Consider the following 7,274-nt stretch of genomic DNA (forward strand, 5'->3'; position numbering starts at 1 on the left):
TTAACAATGCCTGTCCTTTTTGATATGATGCAGTGTCCCTACAGTTACTGCCCTTTGTAATCACACCACCTTTGCCAAAAATAGGGAAGCACAACTAGTTCCTCACTCGATCAGCCGATGGCAAAAGACTGATGATCATTCGGACACATGAGCCGGAAAAGTTCTATTGCAAAAACCCCATTGTATACAAGCACCGTGTAATACATGAGTATTCGAACAGTGGCTGTTACGTCTATGAGCAGGATACCAGCTTGTTGGGGCCTTTAGGATTTTTTAGTTGGAGGCGGGTAAACAGCCTTGGTTCACACTCTCTGTTTCTCGGACTCAATTATCCGATTAACCAGGAGATCACCGTTGGCAAGGACCTTGATGGCAGAGAGGCTCTGTTTGCTATGGAAAACTGTGTCTACACGGCGAGCCCTAGGAGTTTGGGAGCAAACTCCCCTGATTGTCAATGATATAGCCTGCAACCAAAAGAAGGTGAGAATGACAAAAGCATCCGGATTAACTTTGATCCTTGGATGTCTCAATTACGACATGCGGTGATGTGGTTCAAGCCTTCAGGTTGATAAGTAATTGGGCTGTTGCATCGAAAGGGTGGAGTACTGGTGTCTCCGGATCACTGGTCGCTGAAGTGGGGCTGCAAATTATGATGGTGTTGGATCATCTCTTTGAATGACTTTGTTGTCTTTGCTGCTGGTTCTGGATGGGTAGTTCTTTCTTTTGTTATGCATATTCCTTGTCATTTGGTCATCCTCGTCTATGTCACTCTTACTATGTAATAGTTGCTTCTGTTTAGAATGTCATTCTCGTCTGGATCACGAGAGTCGCTGCATATGGGTGCGTTTTGGTGGTGTAGCAAGACTTCTTATGAACTATCATGTCTTGTTGTTTATGTCAGTAGTAGTCACTAGTCAGTGTTTGAATGTTGTATATATCATTGTTTTGAACTGTTTTGTCTCGAACTACTAGTGGGCTAAATGAGGGCATCACCATTCTCCAGTGTTCAGAGTATATCTCCTTTTTTCAAGTTATATAATTTGAGCTCGGTGTCTTTTTGATGATGTACACTTGTTTGGGCCAGTGAGGTGTCGTTGAATATGGGCCAAGTAGTAATGCAATGCCAAACAGGTCAATTATGACTCTCAGGCCGGGCTCTCAAAAGATCCTGAAAAAAAGGCCGGGCTCTCCAAAAAAGAAAGAATAAGGACTCTTAGGTCGACATGTGGGCGCCATTGGTGTTTTCGTGCGCTTGTGCACCAAGAGCATATTGGCGCGTGCTCGAAATTCATGCTACCTTTTCATCCCCAGTCTCCCACCCCTCCCCCACCTCTGGAATCTCGATTCCTACTCCAGTTCCCCCAAATCCCCCTCCTGTACTCCCTATACTCAAGCGCACTATCATGTCGCCAGTTAACGCGGATATCCGAGCCGGAGATCCTGAGGTCCGTCCTGCCTTCGGTCGCTGCGTGCTATCGCTCAACAGTGGCATGGCGGCGCTTGACGACCAGTTTGCCGGCAAAGTGCTGATGGTAACCATCAATGGCGACCGGCCTCCCGTCTCGCCGGATGACCTTGTCAAAGCTCTTGGCATTGCGCACGACATCCAAATAAGTGACTTGCTCGTCGAAGTCTGTCCGCCACCGGCTGATTTCTTCGTCAGGTTCCGGACAGTCGTGTGTTTGAATCTTCCCGATGTTTGTTCTGCGATGGCGCGCTGGTGAGCTTTGATCGGTGGCACCCAGGATGGGGCTCGGTGCCCTCTGAGCTTGAGTTTTTAAAAAAGCTTACCTTCCATGGCATGCCTCGACGTGCTTGGGACAGCGAGTCCATGAACGAGCTTATCAACGACCTTGGAGGTGAGCTCGTAAGTATGTTTGTTCCTCCAAACAGCTGGGCTTTGACGGTTATGGCACGGATGAAGAAGCCGTCCACCATACCGAAGGTGATTGGTGTTGAGATACCGGTGCAGGAACCGGGGTTGTACTATTCGTCGCCACCAAGGCCGCCGCGGACCACGTTAGTGATGTACCTGTATCGAGTGTTCGTGCATGTCGAAGAAGTGGTCAATCCATCAATCGAAGTCCTGCCGCCGCCGCTGGTGCCAGGGTCTGTCGACGATGTCCATTACAGGAGTCAACGTCAGACTTTCCCTGTGTTGCTCGGAACGATGGATGGTACAGGGCCTACTACATCGCGCGGCGGAGGCCACTGCTTCTTTGGGAGAAGAGGCAGGGCTGGCTGCCTGGATGTGCTCTAATTTGAGGTAACAACTGAATCTTGTCAGATACTAGTTAAATCCGAGCTATGGGTGTGAAGCACTGATATGCCAATACATTTGATTGTGACATGTTCTAATTTTGTACCTGAACTTTTTTTAGAAAGGGTTGTACATCAACTTAATGTGCTAGCAGAACTTATTGTGTTGTCTATCTATTTTCTTTGCACAACATTCAAGATATTTCCCCATCATTGATAAAGACGATGAACCGTTATGTACGACTTCGTTGGTTTCAACATAGCCCTTCCCGTAGCGATCCACTGCTTCCATCCTGATTGTGCCGCCTGCGTGAAATTTTTGTATGCAAGTTCAGTGTGCTATGATGTTCTATATAATTGTGTCAACTATATAAGTTTTTACTGAGCATCAGCAATGCATATGGCTGAAAGATGTATTTACGAGCATCGAACGATGGGTCTCTCTCTATCTCTCTCTCTCTCTCACACACACACACATGCACACGCACAAGTGGGACCCGTTGAATTATTTATTTGCTCGTGACAGCTTTTAATTAGGTTCCACTGTAATCTAACTTTTTTCTTAAGTTATTAATTGAGCTCAGTGACTTCAAAAAGTTGTACAGAAGCCTTGTTTGGGCCTTTCCGGCGTCGCTGAATGTGGGCTGAGTAACCATGTTAGGTTGTACTGTACTACACAGGCCTTTTTTTCAACATCAGCAATGCAACTGGGCCAACAATTGTACACAATATCCGGGTCAACTTGTTATTCTCCGCCCCGCTGGGCTGCAAACTTTCCTAGGAGGTATGCATTAGGCTTAACAAGAAAATGGACTTTAAGAAATAATAAATGGGATGTAATTATAATAACTGGACAGTTACTATGCACCAAACACGCAATTAGTTTGAAAAATATATTATTATTGGAATTTGAAATTTTAATTTCATTACTTGTTGCGCGCGCAGTATTTCGTTGGATTTTAACGTAATACAACTTTATTTTGAAATTATATTTAACCTGACTAGAAATTTCGGATAAAAATATTTCGGATCCCATAAAAATGTGGGAATTTTTTTGAATTATGTTTTGAGCGGTTGTTTGAAATTATTAATCATTATCCTAGCTAGAAGTTGGGCTGTACTTTTAACAAACTGTAAATGGGCTGTAGTAAATTCCATTAGAATTAAAAAATGGGCTGTACATTCTTACAAATCGCAAATGGGCTATATGTTCTCTGCCATCCGAGCCGTGGGCCTACTAAGTTGACGCGTACCAAGGGCTTTGTCAACTTAGTCAATATAAACGATTCTAGCTGCAGTGATCGTACAATGTCCATCCAACGGTCGTAGTGCTTCTTCAACCTCTGGTCTTCTTACTCCAGCCACCCAAAGCAGCGCCGGTTGTGTCGCGTGCTCCTGCCTCCCGTGGCCGTCTATGATGCCGTGGAGGCCTCACCACCCCGTACTACTCCCACCGCTGGCCAGGTCATCCCTCTACTCACTGATAACCCACAAGTATAGGGGATCACAACAGTTTTCGATAAGTAAGAGTGTCGAAGCCAACGAGGAGCTAAAGGAAGAACACATATTCCCTCAAGTTCTATTGACCACCGATACAACTCTACGCACGCTTGACGTTCGCTTTACCTAGAACAAGTATGAAACTAGAAGTACTTTGTAGGTGTTGCTGGATAGGTTTGCAAGATAATAAAGAGTACGTAAATAATAAGTAGGGGTTGTTTAGATAAAGAAACAATAAAGTAAATATAGCGAGTGTGGAAAAGTGGTGGTAGGAGTTGCGAAATTGTCCCTAAGCAATTGACTACTTTACTTGTAGCGACCAGACCTCAAACAGTCTGATCTCTGTGCTCCGGTGTCATCCCTGGATCAGTAATGCTGACACCACACAGTACTCGGAGGATTTATAGCAGAGTAACAATCACACACTTATTACATCGAGTGTCTCAAAAGAGAACTTATTACAATAAATATGGCTTAAGGCCATCTAAAACGATAACAACGGAAGGCTTGGAAGATAAGTGAGTCCATCAACTCCAACGGCATCACTGAGTATGGAACCACGACCTAAAAACTCCTTAATCATCGTCTGAAAAGTCTGCAACATTAACGTTGCAGTCCGAAACGGGTCAGCACATGGAATATGCTGGCAATGTAACACATAGAGAGTAATGGAATGAAACAACTATACTATATGCATATTTGGCTGGTGGAAAGCTCTATGGTTACAGTTTTGCGTAAAGCCAATTTTCCCTACTTCAAAGGAATAAAATTTATTTAACTATCATGGTAGTTGTTGAACATTGAGAATGGTTGACAGCATTCTCAATCCCAATTAAGCATCATCATTAAACATAACCCCACAAAATTAATTTAGAGTAACATGTTGAGATTCACATGATAATCCAAGTACTAGATACTCAAGATGTCCATAACCGGGGACACGGCTAACCATGATTAGTTTATTACACTCTGCAGAGGTTTGCGCACTTTTCCCCACAAGACTTGATCTCCTCCGTTTGGTTTCTCGCACTACATGGTGTTTGAGAAGACAGATGACCGAAACATAGTCTTTCAGAAGCGCTAGCACCTTACGATCGGGTAGACCGTACCACCTACATCCCCTACATCTGCTAGTCTACCACTGTAAGAGTTCGCACGACTTAGTCAACTATGCTAGAGCCCATAATAGCTTGTGGCTGCACACGGAAGTTTCTAGTATGAATAGTCTTATGATCCCTTTGAGCCTGGGTGGCGGTCCAAAAGAAAACAGGCAAGTCCTAGAATACCCAGGTGCCTCAATCCACGCAGATGTGTGTTTAAGTTGCCACCTTAGATAAACCATTAATTAACAATACTCACATCTGTCATGGATATCACTCACCCAATCCACGTCTACTAGCATAGCATGGCATAATAAGCAAACGTAGAAGTAACTCCCAAAGGTTTGATAATAAACAAGTAATAGGTGCTACCTCATCTACTTCCCATCCCACAATTTAATTAGATCTTAATCATGCAATGTGTGAAGATTGGTCTAATGCAGTAAAACTGGGTAGTAGGAAAGGTATGATCAAAGTGTTACTTGCCTTACTAATGATCCGGGAAACCTAGCGATTCGAAGTAACAGGCGGCGCACTCCGGATATTTTATCGCAAACAAACAAACAAGCATACAATAAGAACTCATCTAATGCGCAAGTAAAACTCAAATAAGAGATCTAACCAGAAGGTTCAACTTAAAAACTCCGGTTGGCAAAAAGAATCAAATCGAACGAAGCAACGAAAGTCAAACGACGAAAGAAAACAACTTCATTCGACTAATCAGGATCTAGGGCAAATTTTACAGTAGCAAAATCTTGTTTACATTGATCAAACGGATAGAGGGTTTCGAGATGAAACTCCAGGCGCTTGAATCGCCTGATTCCGATAAACGAGCGAAAAGTTATACTAAAATGAAAATCGGATGAGGAATCGCGATCAGAAAAATCGCGGATTTAATCCGAGAAAAAGAAAAACGACGAACGTTCGCTAGAACGAACGAACGAACGCCCGCTATTTAAATAAACCGGAAAAACCGATCTATTTAAAAAAACGAATCTAAAAAAATAAAAAAAATCAACGGTTTTTCAGAAAAACGGCGTCACGGAAATCGAGGCGGTGGCGAACCTCGGCGAGCGTGCGGCGGCGGCGGCGGGGGGCGAGGCGGCGGCGGCGGGGGGCAGCAGCGGCGCGGGTGGCGGCGGGGCACGGGGCTCGAGGCGGGGCTGGCGGCTAGGGTTTGCCCCGGGTGGGCTGCCCCGGCTTATAAAGCCTTGGCGGGCCGGAGTCCTAGTCGAACACGGCCCGTAGGTCGGTTCGTTTTTTTATTACACGCAGAAGAAAAATAAAAAGAAATATTAAACGGACTCCAAAAATTCCGAAATAAATTTTCACGGGCTTCTAAAATCAAGCCGCACAAGGTGAACATTTATTTGGGACCTAAATGCAATTTTGAAAAACGCACATTTTTCCTAAATTCAAATAAAACACCGAAAAACTCCGAAATAAAATCTTATTTGATTTTATTATTAAATCCTCAATATTTCTTTATTTTGGGAAAGTCATTTTATTCCCTCTCTCATATTTTTGTAATGGAAATAATTGATGATAAAATAAATAAAATCAAATGATCCTATTCTCAAAATTTGAGAAAACTCAAATATGAAAATAACGAAATCCCCAACTCTCTCCGTGGGTCATTGAGTTGCGTAGAATTTCTAGGATCAACCAAAATGCAAAATAAAATATGATATGCAATGATGATCTAATGTATAACATTCCAAATTGAAAATTTGGGATGTTACAAACCTACCCCCCTTAAGATGAATCTCGCCCTCGAGATTCGGGTTGGCTAGAAAATAGGTGAGGGTGGTCCTTGAGCAAATCTTCCTCTCGTTCCCAGGTGGCTTCATCCTCCGTGTGGTGGCTCCACTGAACTTTGCAAAACTTGATAACCTTGCTGCGGGTAAATCGGCTGGCAAACTCGAGGATCTTAATTGGTTTCTCCTCGTAGGTCAAATCGTTATGCAACTGAATAGTTTCCAAAGGCACTGTATCTCTCAACGGTATGTCAGCCATCTCCGCGTGACATTTCTTTAACTGAGAAACGTGGAACACATCATGAACTCCTGACAATCCTTCAGGCAATTCCAACTTGCAGGCCACTTCTCCCATACGCTCCAAAACTCGATATGGTCCACGTGGTGCTAACTTCCCTTTAACTCCAAAACGCTTTGTTCCCCGAAGTGGAGATACTCGAAGATAAGCTCTATCTCCGACTTCGTAAACTATCTCCTTGCATCTAGAATCTGCATAACTTTTCTGTCTGGACTGGGCTGCCTTGAGCCTATCGCGAATCAACTTCACCTTCTGTTCAGACTCTTTAATCAAGTCAGGTCCAAACAACTGACGGTCTCCAACTTCGTCCCATGACAACGGTGTCCTGCACCTCCTTCCGTACAAGGCTTCGAAAGGGGC

This window comes from Triticum aestivum, chromosome 3A, assembly GCF_018294505.1.
Source record: "Triticum aestivum cultivar Chinese Spring chromosome 3A, IWGSC CS RefSeq v2.1, whole genome shotgun sequence".
NCBI lineage: Eukaryota > Viridiplantae > Streptophyta > Magnoliopsida > Poales > Poaceae > Triticum > Triticum aestivum.